Raw genomic sequence first — 18,668 nt, 5'->3', positions numbered from 1 at the left:
TTTTTCCTTCCTTCCTTTTTCACTTTCTTTCCTTCTTTTCTCTTCTCTTTCTTTCCCCAGAACACCCACCCTATTTAGAATATTTAGAATTTGGGACTCAGTATTTCAGTATTGAATAAATTGATTTAAATAAATTATTGAATTATACTTTACACTTTAAACCTGTACCAAGATACATGTGGGACAAAAGGAGAAATAAAACTGACATTTCTTTCTTTCTTTTTTTTTTTTTTTTTTTAATTTTCAATTCATTTTTTTTTTCTTGTGTAAAAACCCTATGTTGTAGCCACAGCTGGAGCTTGGGTCCTCTGCACGGAAACTCTGGTGTGGGTCTTGATGAGGTGGTCAGTGAATTCCTGATAGGGAGACTTGGTGAATACAGTCTACTTCTAGAGATCGGGGGTCAGGTAGCTGTAAGTCTTAGAGATGGCATCAAAGGTGGCCTTGGCGAAGCTGCCCAAGGTGGCAGTGTAGCCCCTAGCTGAGGTGTAGCAGTCATCGATACCAGCCATCATGAGCAGCTTCTTGGGCACAGGTGCTGAGACGATGCCAGTGCCCCTGGGTGCGGGGATGAGGCACACCAGCACAGAGCCACAGCGGCCTGTCACCTTGCAAGGGACGGTGTGGGGCTTTTGCCGATGTTGTTCCCCCAGTAGCCTCTGCGCACGGGGACAATGGAGAGCTTGGCCAGGATGATGGCCCCACGGATGGCAGTGACCACCTTGGAACACTTAACACACAGACCGACGTGACCATTGTAGTCCCCAATAGCAACAAATGCCTTGAACCTGGTGCCCTGGCCAACACGGGTCTGCCTCTGCACCGGCATACTCTTCAAAACCTCATCCTTGAGAGAGGCCCCCAGGAAAAAGTCAGTGATCTCAGATTCCTTAATGGGCAGAGAGAAGAGATAGATCTCCTCCAGAGATTTAATCTTCATGCCTTTGACCAGGTGGCCCAACTTGGTGACAGGCATCCACTCCTTATACTCGGTTTTGCCTCCGCGAGCTCCGCGGCCCTGTCCACGGCCGCAACCCCGGCCCCGGATACCACTGCTGAAACCTCCATGGAGTCCACCACAGTTCCCCATCCCAGGGCCCGGGGCCTCCGCGTCATCCTCCATTTGGTGTTTTATCGGAGAAGAAAGCAAAACTGACATTTCTAAATCAGCTGCTATATGTCAAATATTTTGAATATATTGCTTTTTTTGATTCTAACAGCAGCACTAGCATAGAAATTAGCTCCATTTTAAGATTAGAAAGTAGTATCTGCAAAAAAAAAATTATGAAATCTATTAAAAGTGATAAAGTTCTTTAATTTGATAAACACATAAAGTAGTAATACAAATGAGTACAGATTGAGTACCCCTTATCCGAAATGCTTGGGAGGAGAAAGATTCTGGATTTCGGATTATTTTAGATTTTGCATGTACACAATGCAGTACTTTGGGGATGAAACCCAAGTGTGAACATGAAATTCATTTGTTTCATATGTACTTTATACATATAGACCGAACGTAATCTTATACAATATTTTTAGTAATTTTTTGTGTGAAACAGAGTTTGTGTTAAGCACTTATGTGTGGATTTTTCTATTCTCAAATAACGTCAGCACTCAAAGTTTCAGATTTGGAGCAATTTCTATTTTAGATTTTTGTTTTAGGTATGCTCACCCTGTGTTAGTATAGCATCATAATCCCTAAAAAAGTTAGCATTATACTAAAGCTGTGAATTTTAATTTAAAAAAATAATAACTTGAAAGCCTTCTGTATAGTATTATACCACACCGTTGACGTTGGCAAATGTGATTGATTAAAAGTTAATCGCATACCAATTGTTGATAACTGTTTTTGAAAAATACTATTTATGTCTGTATGAAAGGATGCAGTATTTCCACCCTGGATTAGCAGTGGGATAAGTTAGGGAAGCCAAGAAAAATTGCTGCTTTGTTTGATTTGGAACCTTACATTATGATTGCATCATTTTGTCTGAGAAATGATGAGTTTGTAAAGTCCCTCTTTCTTACACATCCACACACTTGTAGATACACAAAACAAATTTATTCAAGAATTTATAGATACATATACTTTAAAACCAAATATTAATGATTTGGGGCATATCTTTAGAAAAAAGATTCACACCATTATTATCATCTATTGGATTGACAACTCATAATCCAATATACTTTAAGCTTACTTCCAGTGTTTCAAAGATCTTAAATATGTCATACATAAAATTGTTTAATTAAAACATGTTGACACTAAAAAATACTACGTTTAATATCACTATACCTAAAATTGTTACTTTTAAAGATTTAACATAGTAACTCCTGTTTATTAAATTTGTCTAAAAGAATATAAAAAAATACATTTTGAAATAAGTATGGATTAATCATTTAATAAGTTGAAAGCCTTGACCATTCATAGCAAGAACTATGCTTTATTTAATGTCTAACCACTACTATAAATATAAACTTATTGACTTGGCTATGAATTAATGGAGTTACTTTTTATTCACTGCTGAAAATAATGATCTATTTTTTAAAGGAAATTTAAAAGGTTTTCAAAACAATACATGAATATGGTATTTAAAAGTGAAATCACAGAAGAGCTTACTGTAATGAGGAGGCTCTTTGCCCCACCCTCTGTCCTGTTCCCCAGAGAAAATCTTAGCTATTTTAACTATCTTTGATTTTTGATCTTTCTAGGATGATTGCCATGTGTCTAGATCATATACTTAAACACTGTTACTTATCTATCAATATTAGATACTGTCTTTTGAGTTCCTGCATTTAGAATTGAGGATTTACTTCACTCTAAGATTTTTTTTTTAATTGCATTTTTTGGTTTTGGGGTACATGTAAAGAACATGCAAGATTGTTGCATAGGTACACACATGGCAGTGTGATTTGCTGCCTTCCTCCCCATCTCCTATATCTGGCATTTCTCCCCATGCTATCTCTCTCCAACTCCCTACCCCCCCGCTGTCCCTCCCCTATTTCGCCCCGACAGATCTCAGTGTGTGATGCTCCCCTCCCTATGTCCATGTGTTCTCATTGTTCAACACCCACCTATGAGTGAGAACAAGCCGTGTTTGATTTTCTGTTCGTGTGTCAGTTTGCTGAGAATGATGGTTTCCAGGTTCACTTTAAGATTCTTTGGAAAAACTGTATGCAGCCCAGACATTATCTCTTAACTGACCACTCTTGTTTCTGATAAAGTTAGACAATGCCTTTTTTTTTTTCCTTGCATAGTCTTTTTCTGAAGTAATTTAGTTATTTCAGACTTTAAAGAACAATGTCAATTCCATTCAAATTTTCTTTTTTACTGGAGCCTTCCATCTTTCTGATCAACATGAACTGATTCTTCTGTAGGCCTGTTGCGTGGGTATTATCTTGAGGTTTTTCTTCCCTTCTCTGTTGGTTTGGCTCTCATATTGGTTCTCAAGATCTCATGTTTTCATTTTTCTTGATCTGCTCTCTTTGTTGTTGGAAAATGTGCCGAAATGCTTCCTAATAAAAAGTATGGGGAAGTAAATTTGTCTAAAGAATTCTTTATTTTGTCTTGCTGCTTAATTTGGTGGTTTGGCTAATAACAGTATTCTCGTTGTTCCCTTAAAAACATTATTGTCACTGCTCTATTGTTTTCTTTCATCTGTTTTACCAATAAGAGGTTTGTTATTTTTTCTTTTTTTTTTTCTATAGATGACCTGATTTCTCTCCTGCAACTTTATTTTTATTTTGAAATAATTTTACACTTAGAGTTGCAAGAGTAGCATAGAGTTCTCATCATTCACCAACCTTCCTTTAATGCATACTTCTTACATCATTACAGTACCTTATGAAAATTAAGAAATCATTGTTACAATACTATTAGAATTACAGACTTTCCACCAATATACCTTCCCCCCCCACCCCAGGATTCATTCCGGAATAACACACTGCATTTATTTGTCGTGTTTCCTTAGTCTCCTGTAATCTGTGACTTTTCCCGGTCCTTTCCTTGTCTTTTATCACCTGGACACATTTGAAAGTTAGTAGGTTCAGTATTTTTAGAATGTCCCTCAGTTTGGGTTTGTCTAATGTTTTCTAATGATAAGTCTAAGGTTGTGAATTGTCATGGGAAGAATAGTACATTAGTGCCTTTCTTATCACATCATGTAAGAGGAGGTATGTAATGTGACTTTCTCATTGTTGGAGATATTAACCCTGAGGCATTGGTTAATGTAGGGTGTGCCACATTTCTTCACTGTAAAGTTACAGTTCCTCTCTTTCCATGTTGTTTGTTAGAAGCAAGTCACTAAGTTCAGTCTACATTCAGGGGGAAGAGAATTGAGCTTTACCCCCGAAGGGAGAAGTATTGAAGAATTTGTGGACATATGTTAAAACCACCGCAATAATTACTCTTTTAGAAGGATTTGGGGGGCTTTTTTACAAATACTCTTTTTTTTTGTTTTTTAACTCTTCAGCTAAGATAGCGGAAGAGGTGATTTATTTTATGGTTGTTACACTGAGCCATAAGTAAACACAGAAATAGTCCAGAATGTCACAGGTCCAGGGCAAAGGACCAACATGGGCATTTTTGGTTATAAGCAAGGTGAGTCTCAGAGGTGATTGGCGATCAGATGGCAATAAAGTTCTAGATCCATTGAGACAAACTCTAGACAGTAGCATGCAGTCCCACAACTTGTACCAGCATCCCCAGTGTCCGGCATTCCATGTTTCTGCTCCTGTGGCCTCCACGGTGTAACAAGCTAGCGGTTTACTTGGACCTCTGCCTCATCTTTCTTCTTTTGCGCTTCACCCTGTGCATTCGTTTTTTCCTCCACTTGGCTCTCATGGCACAGAGGTTTCTACAGAGAAAAAGAGAAAAGCTACAGTTAGTTTGCCGTGATGATGGTAAGTGCAGAGGTCAGATGTCAATGGATTGTACATGGAATCCGAACACAGAAACCAACAACACTCACCCAAAAAAATGGCGCTAAGGCTGAGAGGACAAATACTCTTTTTAAAGAAGAATACTAAAGCTTCACTTTTAGCGTTCCTTAGTGGATCTTGCCTGCAGCAATTATTGCTGTGATGTTTTAAAGGTCGTTTTCTATTTTCCTTGTTCTTTGTACCGCTTTTATTTTCTTCTCCAATTATTTAGTTATGCAGCCATTTATTTACATTGGTATGGTCTCGTGAGTATTTCTTTTCTTTGGGTTACAATTCAATACTATCGTTTTTTTGCTCAAATTGTTTCACCTGTGGCTATTGAAAGGTATTTCACATTAGTTCCTGTGTTCTCTTGAAGTGCCTCTGTTTAGTTTGGTTTTGTTTTTCACTCTAATGTTGCCTTTTAATCTGTGTTGTTCTGCAAATTTCATAGTGATATATCTAAGAATAGGTTTTTATTTGTTGTGCTAATGAGTTGTACTCTGGGTTGCCCCTCTCTCTCTCCTCTCTCTCTAACTCTTAGTGGACATGTTGGAATCCCTAGGTTTTTGGTGTTTTTTTTTTTTTCAGTCTTCCAGCTTTTCTCTTATACCTTCAGATATTTCTATTGAATTGCATTTTAATTTTCAAAAGTGCATTCCATTGTTGTTGGTGGGGTTTTGTTTTGTTTTGTTTTTGGTTTTTTTACTACATCTTGTTCTCATTGTATGGATGCAGGTGCTTGCTGAAATTATTTGAGTGTCTTAATCTAGAATTTTATGTTTCCTCCAGGATGATTTTTTTGTCTGTATCTTGCTTTTTCTAGTGTTGTAGGCGTTCCTGAATTGTCCAGTGATTCTTGGTTTTTGTTCAAGTCGATGGTGGTGGTGGTGGTCATGGTCATGGTGGTGATTTGATGAAATCTTAAGTGAAAGATTTTGAAAACTTTATGAGCTAGTGGAATTTTGTTTTGTTTTGTTTTTTTGAGACAGGGTCTCCTGTCACCCAGGCTGGAGTGCACTGACACAATCACAGCTCACTGTAACCTTCTCCACCTCCCAGGCTCAGGTGATCCTCCTACCTCAGCCTCCCGAGCAGCTGGAACCACAGGTGTGCATCACCATACCTCGCTAATTTTGTATTTTTTTGTGGAGACAGATTTTCTCAGTGTTGCCCAGGCTGGTTGTGAGCTCCTGAGCTCAAGCGGTTCAGAATCCCAGAGTATTGAGATTATAGGTGTGAGCCACTGCCTTGGCTGAGCTAGTGGATTTTATTTTAGGCAACTGGGTGGGACACTGTTACACTGAAAGATGCCTAATTACCAAAATACAGTAATATGCTGTGTGACTATATTTCCTTAGATACACATCTTTAATATTTTGCCCATTTTTTTTTGATAGTAGTTATGGTCTATGTATGGACTTCAGTTTTCTGTTTTATGTTCCATGTCTCCCTCCCAGCAGAAGACACATTGACTGTCTTCTAGAATATATTGTCTTCCTTAATAATTTCTGTTCTAGTTTGCAGACATTTGATACAATCATTGTTTTGCTGATGGATTGTCTTTTTTTGTTGTTGTTGTTGTTATTGTAGATTTAACCCTTTTATGTCTTTACTATTATTTTAATGGGCGTCTCAGTGGGGAGAAAAAATAAACAGGTGTAATCATGCTGCTGTCTTAAACTTTAAAGGTTTACATTTAGCTAGGCTCAGTGGTGCACACCTATAGTTCCAGCTACTCAGGATGCTGAGCCAGGAGGACTGCTGTGCTAGGAGTTCAAGGATATACTGCCTGTGATCCCATGGATAGCCACTGCACTCCAGACTGGGCAGTATTAGAAGAACCTGTCTCTTAAAAAAAAAATGTACTGTTAACTTGGAAATACTATAATGATATAACTAAATAAATAATGTCTATAATAAGGATGCTATATAGATATACACACTTGATGTGTTACATGTGTTAATATAGTATACTTTGTGAATATTTTATTGTGGATATTTTGCCTACTCACTGGACTGTTTCATTTGCCACTCATAATCTACTTATCTGTAAGGCAACCAAGGGATGATTTTTGGTAACTAGTGTTATAAGGAGGTTACATCTTTAACCATACCTCAAATTATTTTTCACCAGCTAAGAAAAAGCCTTTTTCAAAAGAGCCCCTAAAAAGTATTGTGTGACTGCAATGTAGGTTCTTTATAATATATGATGAGTTAGTGTTTTAGCCAAGATATGATTTTATATAAAGTTAAATATATTTATATCAATAATTATAAACTTAAGTGTAGAAAACAGATTCTGTAAAATTCATTTGGGAATGAAACTTCCATTTTTTTAATAAAAGAAAGAATATTTGATCAAAACAAAACAAATGAAACAGTAAACTCCATCAACTGCATTGAAGTTTTCTCCCAGAATTTTGTTGTTGTTGTTGTTGTTGTTGCTGAGACCATATCACTCTGTCACCCAGGCCAGAACACAGTGATGTGATCATAGCTCACTGCAGCCTTGACCTCCTGGGTTCAAGCAATCCTCCCACCTCAGCCCCATGAATAGCTACAACTTAAAGGCCCACACCACTACACCCAGCTAAATTTTTTTGGTAAAGATAGGGTCTTGCTATGTTCCCCAGGCTGGTCTTAAGCTCCTAGTCTCATGTGATCCTCCCACCTCAGTCTCTCAAAGTGCTGGGATTATAGGTGTGAGCCACAGTGCCCATTCCCAGAATTTTCTCATATAGATGCTTTAATTACTATATGAAATGGTCAAGACTGTTGCCCTTTGAGTCCATTGGTGGCCAAAATGGACCAACCTATCTACAACTTGTCTCTTAACATTGACTACACTAAAAACTCTGGACAAGTTTACTTATTTTCTTAAGTATCTAAATGAGGACAATGAAAAGCAAACTATAGCAGGCAATTGAGAAATGAAATATGAAATCAAAACTTGAATAATAGTGTGTTATATGTGTTCATTTCATAGAGATCTTTTTCTCTCCTTTGTCTGCCAGGTTTGACCCTGTGGGCACTGCATAGCAGGTGCAGGTAGCAAACACTCTAAGAGAAACCTCTTGTACCCAGCCAGAAAAAGTAAGAAAATGGGCCCTTGTGCTCCAAAACCAGTTCCATTTGCAGATTACACTGAAGTAGTAACAGCATAAGCACCAAAAACTCTAGAAAATACCCGTATCTCTGGCTAGAGGAACAAGAAAATGGAGACTGTCTCCCAAGAAATCTGAAGGAAGTCATCATTTTTTTGTCTTGCCACTTCTACTCTGAAGGTGGTTCCAGTCATAGTGTACATGCTGAACATTATAGGAGCCCCCAGAAACTGGGCTTTTCTTGCCAGAGGAATTAGAAAGAGAGACAGCTGGAGGTTGGAAAGGCATAGGGGAAATTTTGAGAGAGATATAGATGTTCCCTAATTCTGTGTGTGGAGCAAAAGAAGTCCTGGGTTCAGTCTTGCACTGGGCTCAACCTTGAGCATTGCGTGCACAGCACAGACACAAAGAACCAGCAAAGGCCTCAAGAATTGAACATCTTAAAAACCACTATCCAGTTCTCAGCAGGTGCTGAGCAGAGACAAAAAGCATCACAAAGCCTCTGAAAAGTTAATGTTGGAACTGCTGCTCAAAGAGGGCAAGATGGAACTTTTAGTCTGAACCTAAATGGGCTATTTGCCAGCTAAAACAAAAACATTCTCCAGAGAATTTTTAACAGGACCTAAAAATCTGTACAACATAGCGTCCAAAATGTCCAGGATACAATCCAAAATTACTCAACATACTATGAGCCACATAAAGCTGACATTTTCTTGAGAGAGAAGATAGCAGATGTCAAGATGATCTAGATTTCAGAATTATCAGTTAAAACCTTTAAAGCAGCTTTTATAACCATGATCCATGGACTAAAGGTAAACATGATTGAAGTGAATGAAAAGGCAGAAATACTTATAGGCCCAAACATTTCAGGTAAGGGACACTTGACTTGTAATCTGGAGGAAAAAAAAAAAAAAAAAACAAGTGAAAAGGCAAAACAGAAACATGAAAAACAGACAATTTGAAAACATGATAAAATGACAGACTTAAAATCTAATCAAATCAATAATTACGTTAAATGCAATTGGTATAAATTATACTAATCAAAAGGGAAATATTGTCAAATGGCATTTTAAAAAAAGGATCCCACTGTATGCTGTCTGGATAAGAACCCCACTTTAAAGAATATCCCAGCAGAATATGTATTTTGTTTAAGAGCACGTGGAACATTCACAGAAATAGACCATATTCTGAACTATGAAACACTCCTTAACAAATTTAAAAGAATAAAAAGCAGACTGGCATGGTGCCTCATGCCTATAATCCCAGCACTTTGGGAAGCTGAGGCAGGTGAATCACCTGAGGACAGGAGTTCGAGACCAGCCTGACCAACATGGCAAAACTCCATCTCTACTAAAAATAGAAAAATTAGCCATGCATGGTGGCATGCACCTATAGTCCCAGCTACTTGGGAGACTGAGACAGGAGAATTGCTTGAACCCTGGAGGCGGAAGTTGCAGTGAGCTGAGATTGCACCATTTTAGCCTTGATGATAGAGTGAGATTCCATCTGGGAAAAACAAATCATACAAGGTATGTTCTCAGATCATTAAGCTAGAAATGAATAACAGAAATATCTGGGAAATCTCTGAATATCTAGAAATCAACACATGGGTCAAGAAAAAGTTTCAAGGGAAATTAGAAAATATTTCCAACTAAATGAAAATACACCACAAAATCTGAGATGCTGGTAAAGCAGTGCTTAGTGGAAATTTGTAGCATTAAATGCTTTTATTAGTAAAAAGGAAAGGTCTTCAGTCAATAATCCAAACATTAACCTTAGGAAACTGGAAAATGAAGAGCCAATTAAATTCAAAACAAGAAGTTAGGAAATAATAAAGAGTAGAAAGGAAAAGAATGCTCTTCATAACTCTGCAACGTAAATTTGGGAATTTAAATAAAATGGACCAACTCTTTGAAAGGTACAAGCTACCAGCACTGGCTCAAGACGAAATAGATAGCGTGAGTGCTCCTTTATCTGTTAAGGAAATCAGATTTGTAGTTTAAACTATAGATAAAGAAAACTCTGGGCCTTTATGGTTTTACTGACAAATTCTACCATTTAAGGAATAAATAATACTGAATTCTATAATCTCTTTCAAAAAATAAGGAATACTTCTCAACTTACTCTGTGAGGCCCCCATTATAATAATACCAAAGTAAAAAACTTAAACCAGTATTATAAATACAGTTGTCAAAATTCTCAACAAAATATTAGCAAATCCAGCAATATATTAAAAGGAAATAATGCATTATAACATAGTAGGGTTTATTCCAAGAATGAAAAGCTATTTGAATATTTGGAAAAGTCAGTGTAATTCACTAATAATGATGAAAGAAGAAACAAAATCACATGACAGCAAATGTACAATAAATATTTGGCAAAATTCTGCATATATTTCTGTAAAAATTCTCAGTTGAAAGAAGCATCATTAACCAAGTAAAGGGCATTTGCAAAAAATCTGCAGTTAACATCATACTTAATGATGAAGGACCTATTGCTTCCCTGTAGAATCAGAAACAAGGCAAAGACATCTGATTTTCTTTTTTTTTTTATTGCATTTTAGGTTTTGGGGTACACATGAAGAACATGCAGGATTGTTGCATAGGTACACACATGGCAGTGTGATTTGCTGCCTTCCTCCCCTTCACCTATATCTGGCATTTCTCCCCATGCCATCTCTCCCCAACTCACCACCACCCCCGTCCCTCCCCTGTTTCCCCCCAACAGACCCCAGTGTGTAGTGCTCCCCTCCCTGTGTCCATGTGTTCTTCTTGTTCAGCACCCGCCGATGAGTGAGAACATGCGGTGTTTAATTTTCTGCTCTTGTGTCAGTTTGCTGAGAATGATGGTTTCCAGGTTCATACACGTCCCTACAAGGGCATGAACTAATCGTTTTTGATGGCTGCATAATATTCAATGGTGTATATGTGCCACATTTTCCCTGTCCAGTCTATCATCAATGGGCATTTGGTTTGGTTCCAGGTCTTTGCTATTGTAAACAGTGCTGCATTGAACATTTGTGTGCATATTTCCTTATAGTAGAACGATTTATAATCCTTTGAATATATACCCAGTAATGGGATTGCTGGGTCAAATGGAATTTCTATTTCTAGGTCCTTGAGGAATCACCACACTGTCTTCCACAATGGTTGAATTAATTTACACTCCCATGAAAGGTGTAAAAGTGTTCCTATTTCTCCACATCCACTCCAACATCTGTTGTCTCCAGATTCTTTTTCTTTTTTTTTCCATTTATTTATTTTATTGCATTTTAGGTTTTGGGATACATGTGAAGAACATGCAAGATTGTTGCATAGGTACACACGTGGCAGTGATTTGCTGCCTTCCTCCCCATCACCTACGTCTGGCATCTTTCCCCTTGCTATCTCTCCCCAGATCCCCACCCCCCACTGTCCCTCCCCTATTTCCCCCCAACTGACCCCAGTGTGTAGTGCTCCCCTCCCTATATCCATGTGTTCTCATTGTTCAACACCCGCCTATGAGTGAGAACATGCGGTGTTTGATCTTCTTCTCTTCTGTCAGTTTGCTGAGAATGATGGTTTCCAGGTTCATCCATGTCCCTACAAAGGACCCAAACTCATTGTTTTTGATGGCTGCATAATATTCCATGGTGTATATGTGCCACATGTTCCCTGTCCAGTCTATCATCGATGGGCATTTGGGTTGGTTCCAGGTCTTTGCTATTGTAAACTGTGCTGCAATGAACATTCGTGTGCACGTGTCCTTATAGTAGAACGATTTATAATCCTTTGGATATATACCCAGTAATGGGATTGCTGGGTCATACGGAATTTCTATTTCTAGGTCCTTGAGGAATCGCCACACTGTCTTCCACAATGGTTGAACTAATTTACACTCCCACCAACAGTGTAAAAGTGTTCCTATTTCTCCACATCGTCTCCAGCATCTGTTGTCTCCAGATTTTTTAATGATCGCCATTCTAACTGGCGTGAGATAGTATCTCAATGTTGTTTTGATTTGCGTTTCTCTGATGACCAGTGATGATGAGCATTTTTTCATATGTTTGTTGGCCTCATGTATGTCTTCTTTTGTAAAGTGTCTGTTCATATCCTTTGCCCACTTTTGAATGGGCTTGTTAGTTTTTTTCTTGTAAATCTGTTTTAGTTCTTTGTAAATTCTGGATATCAGCCCTTTGTCAGATAGGTAAACTGCAAAAATTTTTTTCCATTCTGTTGGTTGCTGATTCACTCTAATGACTGTTTCTTTTGCTGTGCAGAAGCTGTGGAGTTTGATTAGGTCCCATTTGTCTATTTTGGCTTTTGTTGTCAATGCTTTTGGTGTTTTGGTCATGAAGTCCTTGCCTACACCTATGTCCTGAATAGTTTTGACTAGATTTTCTTCTAGGGTTTTTATGGTGTTAGGTCTTATGTTTAAGTCTTTAATCCATCTGGAGTTAATTTTAGTGTAAGGTGTCAGGAAGGGGTCCAGTTTCTGCTCTCTGCACATGGCTAGCCAGTTTTCCCAACACCATTTATTAAACACGGAATCCTTTCCCCATTGCTTGTTTTTGTCTGGTTTGTCAAAGATGAGATGGTTGTAGATATGTTGCGTTGTGTTCGAGATCTCTGTTCTGTTCCATTGGTTTATATCTCTGTTTTGGTACCAGTACCATGCTCTTTTGATTACTGTAGCCTTGTAGTATAGTTTGCAGTCCAGTAGTGTGATGCCTCCCGCTTTGTTCTTTTTGCTTAGAATTGACTTGGCTATGAGAGCTCTCTTTTGGTTCCATATGAAATTTAAGGTGGTTTTTTCCAGTTCTGTGAAGAAGATCATTGGTAGCTTGATGGGGATAGCATTGAATCTGTAAATTACTAAGGGCAGTGTGGCCATTTTCACGATATTGATTCTTCCTAACCATGAACATGGAATGTTTCTCCATCTGTTTGTGTCCTCTCTTACTTCATTGAGCAGTGGTTTGTAGTTCTCCGTGAAGAGGCCCTTTACATTCCTTCTTAGTTGTATTCCTAGGTATTTTATTCTCTTTGTAGCAATTATGAATGGCAATTCATTCTTGATTTGGCTCTCTTTAAGTCTGTTATTTTTTCTATAGGAATGCTTGTGATGTTTGCACATTGATTTTGTATCCTGAGACTTTGCTGAAGTTGCTTATCAGTTTCAGGAGATTTTGGGCTGAGACGATGGGGTCTTCTAGATATACAATCATGTCGTCTGCTAATAGAGACAATTTGACTTCCTCCTCTCCTATTTCAGTACCCTTTATTTCTTTTTCTTGCCTGATTGCTGTGGCTAGAACTTCCAATACTATATTGAATAGGAGTGGTGAGAGAGGGCATCCTTGTCTAGTGCCAGATTTCAAAGGGAATGCTTCCAGTTTTTGCCCATTCATTATGATATTGGCTGTTGGTTTGTCATAAATAGCTTTTATTATTTTGAGATACGTTCCATCAGGACCTAGCTTATTGAGGGTTTTTAGCATAAAGGGCTGTTGAATTTTGTCAAAGGCCTTCTCTGCATCAGTTGAGATAATCATGTGGTTTTTGTCATTGGCTCTGTTTATGTGGTGAATTATGTTTATAGACTTGCGTATGTTGAAGCAGCCTTGCATCCCCGAGATAAATCCTTCCTGATCATAGTGGATAAGCTTTTTGATGTGCTGTTGCAATCGGCTTGCCAGTATTTTATTGAAGATTTTTATCTATGTTCATCATGGATATTGGCCTGAAGTTTTCTTTTCTTGCTGAGTCTCTGTCGGGTTTTGGTATCAGGATGTTGCTGGTCTCATAAAATGGTTTGGGAAGGCTTCCCTCTTTTTGGATTGTTTTAAATAGTTTCAGAAGGAGTGGTACCAGCTCATCTTTGTATGTCTGGTAGAATTCAGCTGTGAAGCCATCTAGACCTGGACTTATTTTGGGTGGTAGTCTCTTAATTGCTGCCTCAACTTCAGACCTTGTTTTTTTGGTCCATCCAAGTTTTCGACTTCTTCCTGGTTTAGGCTTGGGAGGATGCAAGTGTCCAGGAATTTATCCATTTCTTCCAGGTTTACTAGTTTATGTGCATAAAGTTGTTTGTAATAATCTCTGATGATGGTTTGTATTTCTGTGGAATCTGTGGTGATTAACGTTTATCGTTTTTTATTACATCTATTTGATTATTCTCTCTTTTCTTTTTTATTAATGTGGCTAATGGTCTGTCTATTTTGTTGATCTTTTCGAAAAACCAGCTCCTGGATTTATTGATTTTTTTGAAGGGGTTTTTTTTTGTGTCTATCTCCTTCAGTTCTGCTCTGATCTTAGCTATTTCTTGTCTTCTGCTAGGTTTTCAGTTTTTTTGATCTTGCTCCTCTAGCTCTTTCAATTTTGATGCTTGGGTGTCGATTTTAGATCTCTCCTTGCTTCTCATGTGGGCACTTACTGCTATATATTTTTCTCTAGAGACTGCATTAAATGTGTCCCAGAGATTCTGGTATGTTGTGTCTTTGTTCTTGTTGGTTTCAAGGAACATCTTTATTTCTGCCTTCATTTCATTGTTTATCCACTCTACATTCAAGAGCTGTTTGTTCAGTTTCCATCAAGCTGTGTGGTTCTGAGTTAGTTTCAGAATTCTGAGTTCTAACTTGATTGCACTGTGGTCTGAGAGACTGTTTGTTATGATTTCCGTTCTTTTGCATTTGCTGAGCAGTGATTTACTTCCAATTATGTGATCAATATTAGAGTAGGTGTGATGTGGTGCCGAGAAGAATGTATATTTTGTGGATTTGGGTGGAGAGTTCTGTAAATGTCTATTAGGTTTGCTTGTTCCAGGTCTGAGTTCAAGTCCTGGATATCCTTGTTAATTTTCTGTCTCATTAATCTAATATTGATAATGTGGTGTTAACGTCTCTCACTATTATTGTGTGGCAGTGTAAGTCTTTGTAAGTCATTAAGAACTTGCTTTATGTATCTGGGTGTGCCTGTATTGGGTGCGTATATATTTAACATCGTTAGTTCTTCTTGTTACATTGATCCTTTTATCATTATGTAATGTCCTTCTTTGTCTCTTTTGATCTTTGTTGCTTTAAAGTCTATTTCATCAGAGATGAGAATTGCAACTCCTGGGTTTTTTTTTTTTGCTCTCCATTTGCTTGGTAAATCTTCCTCCATCCCTTATTTTGAGCCTTTGTGTATCCTTGCATGTGAAATGGATTTCCTGGATACAGCACTCTGATTGGTTTTGGCTTTTTATCCAATTTGCCAGTCTGTGTCTTTTGATTGGGGCATTTAGTCCATTTACATTTATGGTTAATATTGTTGTGTGTGAATTTGATACTGCCATTTTGTTGCTAGCTGGCTGTTTTGCCCGTTAGTTGATGCAGATTCTTCGTTGTGTTGATGCTCTTTACCATTTGGTATGTTTTTGGAGTGACTGGTACTGGTTCTTCCTTCCTATGTGTAGGGCCTCTTTCAGGAGCTCTTGTAAAGCAGGCCTGGTGGTGATGAAATCTTTTGAGTACTTTCTTGTTCGCAAAGGATTTTATTTTTCCTTCACTTATGCAGCTTAGTTTGGCTGGATATGAAATTCTGGGTTGAAAGTTCTTTTCTTTAAGGATGTTGAATATTGGCCCCCACTCTCTTCTGGCTTGTAGGATTTCTGCTGCAACATCTGCTGTGAGTCTGATGGTAACCTGACCTTTCTGTCTGGCTGCCCGTAGCATTTTCTCCTTCATTTCAACCCTGGTGAATCTGACAATTATGTTCCTTGGGGTTAGGCTTCTTGAGGAATGTCTTTGTGGTGTTCTCTGTATTTCCTGGACTTGAATATTGGCCTGCCTTGCTAGGTTGGGGAAGTTTTCCTGGATAATATCCTGAAGAGGATTTTCCAGCTTGGATTCATTCTCTTTGTCACATTCAGGTACACTTATCAAACATAGATTAGGTCTTTTCAAATAGTCCCACATTTCTTGGAGACTTTGTTCATTCCTTTTTATCCTTTTTTCTCTATTCTTGCCTTCTCGTTTTATTTCATTGAGTTGATCTTCGACCTCTGATATCCTTTCTTCTGCTTGATCAGTTTGGCTGTTGAAACTTGTGCATGCTTTGTGATGTTCTCGTGTTGTGTTTTTCAGCTCCATCAATTGACTTATATTCCTCTCTAAGTTGTCCATTCTGTTTAGCATTTCATCAAATCTTTTTTCAATGTTCTTAGTTTCTTTGCATTGGGTTAGAACATGTTCTTTTAGCTCACAGAAGTTTCTTATTACCCACCTTCTGAAGCCTGATTCTGTCATTTCATCTCACTCATTCTCCATCCAGCCTTGTTCCCTTGCTGGTGAGGAGTTGTCATCCCTTGTTGGAGGAGAGGTGTTCTGGTTTCGAGCGTTTTCATCCTTTTTGTGCTCGTTTCTTCCTATGTTTGTGGATTTATCCACCTGTTGTTTTTGTAGTTGCTGACTTTCAGGTTGGGTCTCTGAGTGGACGTCCAGTTTGTTGATGATGAAGTTATTTCTGTTTCTTAGTTTTCCTTCTAATAGTCTGGCCCCTCTGCTGTAGGACTGGTAAGGTCCACTCCAAGCCCTGCTTGCCTGGGGATCACCTGCAGCAGCTGCAGAGCAGTAAGGGTTGCTACCAGTTTCTTCTTCTGCTATCTTTGTCTCAGAAGGATACCTGCCAAATATCAGTCTGATCTCTCCTTATGAGGTGGCTCTTTGGATATATGGGGGTCAGGGAGTTGCTTGAGGAGACAGTCTGTCCTTTATAGGAGCTCAAGTGCTGAGCTGTGAGCTCCATTGTTCATTCAGAGCTGCCGGGCAGGTACGTTTAGGTCTGCTGCAGCAGAACTCATAAACCCCTTTTTTTCCCCAGGTGCTGTGTCCCAGCGAGTTAGGGCTTTATTTATGAGTTTCCGTTGTGCTGCTGCCTTTTTTTCAGGACTTCCATGCCCAGCAAGGAGGCAGCCTAGTCACTGTCTGCCTGCAGAGCCTTTGCTGAGCTGCTGTGGGCTCCGCCCAGCTGCCGTGTGACCTTCCCTGCAGTCCTGTTTATATGGTAGTAGTTAGAACTGCCTCGGCAGTGGTGGCCCACCTCTGTAATGGTGGACTCTCTGTAATGACAGGTTGCCTCAGCAACGGCAGGCTGCCTCAGCAATGGCAGGACTACCTCCATAGTGGTGGAGTGCCTCAGTAATGGTGGACGCCCCTCCCCCACAGAGCTGGATCATCCCGGTTTCAGCTGTGCTTGCTGTGAAATTCTCAACCCAGAGCGTTTCCAATTGCTGGGTTGTTTTGTTTTGTTTTGTTTTTGTGGGGGTGGGACCAGCAGAGTCTGATTATCTGGCTCCCTGCCTCAGAGCATTTTTTTTTTTTTTTTTTTTTTTTTTTGGTTGAACAGTTGACTCTCTCCCAGGTGTTCCAGTTGCCTGTTGAAAAAGTTCTGGGATCTGTGTGATTTCCCACATGGTAACTCACTGCACTGGGTGAAACAGCGGCACTGAGATTTGTGGCGCTTTTTTTGCCCAGGAATCTCCTGGCCTGGCTCCCTGTTTCAGTCCCCTTTTTAATCAGAAGAATGGGCCATTCTGCCTTCCCGGGGCTCCAGTCGGCAGCTAAAAGGGCACCCGGACCAGTGCATTTTCTATAGAGAACCACTGTGCTAGGGCGCCAGCCAAGCAGCCACACCGGCCATGACGGCGACCTGTGGGGCTCCTCCGCCTGGGAATCTCCTGGTCTGTGGGCAATAAAAATCCGTTTGGAAATGCGGGATCCACTCACCCTCTGCATTTTCACTGGGAGCTGCAATCCTGAGCTGTTCCTAATCGGCCATCTTCCCGTTTTCTGTCGACATCTGATTTTATCATTCTTATTCACTGTAGTACTGGAATTTCTATGCAGTGGAGTGAAGCAGGAAAATGTCATAAAAGGCATACAGATTCTAATGGAAGAAATAAAAACTATCTTTATTTGTTTTATTTTTTTTTAATTTCTTAAAGATTGTCTCTTTAAGAAATTCATGGTGCCTACCAAAAAGCTTTTTGAACTAGTAAGTGAGTTTGGCAAGATTGCAAGAGACAAGATAAATGTACAACAGTGAATTGTATTTCTACATACTAGCAATGAACAAATGGATATAAGTACTCTATAAAATCAGTGCCATTTGTAGTATGATGAAAACAGTGAAACATTTTGCCATAAATCTAACAAAATATATGTAAGACATATAAGCTGAAAAATAAAACATTGATGAAAGAAAGCAATGAAGAAGTACATTCATACAGATTTACGTATTGTATTCAAGGATTGGATGACCCAATATTGTTTCCATGTACTTTCTACCCAAGCATATCTACAGATTCAATATATATAATCCTTCTCATTTCATCAACATTTTTTGGAGATAAGAAACTGATTTTAAAATTATATGAAAGGCAAAGCAATTAGAATAGCCAAAACAATTTCAAAAATAACCAAATTGGCCGATTTATGCTGCATAATCTTAAGTATTCCTGTAAAGTTAGACTAATCAACCTTGTATGATTTTCAAGTACACATGGATAAGTGAGACAGAAGAGAGTGTCCAGAAATTCCCCTCCACACACGGTACCAAAACAGTTCAGTAGAGAAAAAGTAGTCTTTTCAATAAATGGTACGAAAGAATTTGCCATATGCAAAAAAAA

The 18,668-nt window shown here is 38.7% G+C and overlaps 1 protein-coding gene and 1 pseudogene across 3 annotated transcripts in view; one reads left to right on the top strand and one right to left on the bottom strand.

The window, feature by feature from the left end:
- The window catches only part of SP4 (Sp4 transcription factor), a 95,361-nt gene that overhangs the window by 55,383 nt on the left and 21,310 nt on the right, over window positions 1–18,668 (top strand). The gene's annotated exons all lie outside the window — the stretch shown is intronic.
- Window positions 246–1,138, bottom strand: LOC116557517 (annotated as a pseudogene). The gene has a single exon (XR_004271550.1). The product of XR_004271550.1 is annotated as a 40S ribosomal protein S2 pseudogene (transcript).

The sequence above is a fragment of the Sapajus apella genome, unplaced genomic scaffold (genome assembly GCF_009761245.1).
Source record: "Sapajus apella isolate SASKATOON/1434 unplaced genomic scaffold, GSC_monkey_1.0 scaffold19, whole genome shotgun sequence".
NCBI lineage: Eukaryota > Metazoa > Chordata > Mammalia > Primates > Cebidae > Sapajus > Sapajus apella.
The sequence above is the reverse complement of the archived record's forward strand: the minus strand, read 5'-3'. Positions and strand labels throughout refer to the sequence as shown.